Source organism: Urocitellus parryii, unplaced genomic scaffold, assembly GCF_045843805.1.
Source record: "Urocitellus parryii isolate mUroPar1 unplaced genomic scaffold, mUroPar1.hap1 Scaffold_211, whole genome shotgun sequence".
Lineage (NCBI taxonomy): Eukaryota > Metazoa > Chordata > Mammalia > Rodentia > Sciuridae > Urocitellus > Urocitellus parryii.
Genome location: NW_027552346.1, coordinates 67,568 through 68,886, shown reverse-complemented (window position 1 = coordinate 68,886; position 1,319 = coordinate 67,568).

Sequence of the window (1,319 nt, the reverse complement as noted above, 5' to 3'; positions counted from 1 at the left end):
TTTTTCCCCTTCCCCCTCACTTCCTCTTATATGTAATTTTGTATAACAATGAGTGTCTCCTTTCTTTACCATGCAATTTCCCTTCTATCTCTCTTTCCCTCCCCCCTCTCATCCCTGTTTAATGGTGATCTTCTTCTCATGCTCTTCCCCCCTATTCTGTTCTTACTTGTTCTTATCTTTTAAGGCATATACATATAAAACCATTGGCACATATTAGGTAGGAATTCAGGTAACCTTTTCAATATGTTGAATGTTTACTGAATCCCAGGAATTATTGTAGGATGTAAGGCTGTGAGCAATACACAGACTAGTTCAGCCTGTTGGTGGTAGTGGTAGTGGTAGTGGTGGTATTAATAAAAAATCACTGACTTGTTGAGAATATACTGCATGCTACATACTCTGTGCTAAGTAGTAAACTTGAGTTATTTCAATGTGATCCTGGAAACAGCATCTGAGGTATATACTATTATTAAACTCAGTTTTGTAGAGGAGAAAACATTATTGAAGAGTTTGAGTAACTTGCTTAGGGTCAGCTGTTAGCAATCCCAGAATCCTACACAGGATGTTTCCTTCAGGAGGTTGTACCAGCAGAAGCAAGAGATTGGTATGAGCAGTGCAGTTAAAGAGATTTGAGGGATTGTAACAATGTGAAATCAGTAAGTCTGAAGCATACTGAAACAGATCCATTTACACACAGGACTACACTCATGTCTTGTAATGGAAGAGTTTAATTCAGTAACTTGGGCATTTATAAAATTCCTTACTCAAGAGGTGAAATATAAATAGCTTATAAAAAAATGCTAGACAAAGCAATGGAAAGCAATCAGTTTAATCCTGACCACACCACACCCATTATGGGAATGTTTTATAAAAATAGAAAGGCTGAGGTCACTTAAAATCCCTTTACAGTGCACCTTTAATGAATTAAACAATTTCTGTGTCTCATTTCTCTTTTTTTTTTTCCTCAGGGCCAATGAATCTCTAACACGTCTATTTCATACATATGCTTTTTTTATAGCTAAATAAAAAATAAAATGGGACCACAGAAATATCTAAATGCATTTTGAAACTGAGAAGAATCATTTAAATTTTACCAATAGGTAGAAATGTATGTGTGGCTTGAAAAAAATTGTTGGAACTAATCTGCCTTATACTTCCCAGGACAGAAGTTCAGATGGTGCCCTAGGATGAGTAAAATCAATTGTGATTCCCTTGCCTCTGTCATGAGAAGCATCTGTGTTTCAAAGAGTGGTGTGAAAGAGCAGGGAGAGCTGTGGACATCCAGCTTATTACACCCCCATCATTTTCCTGATATTGAA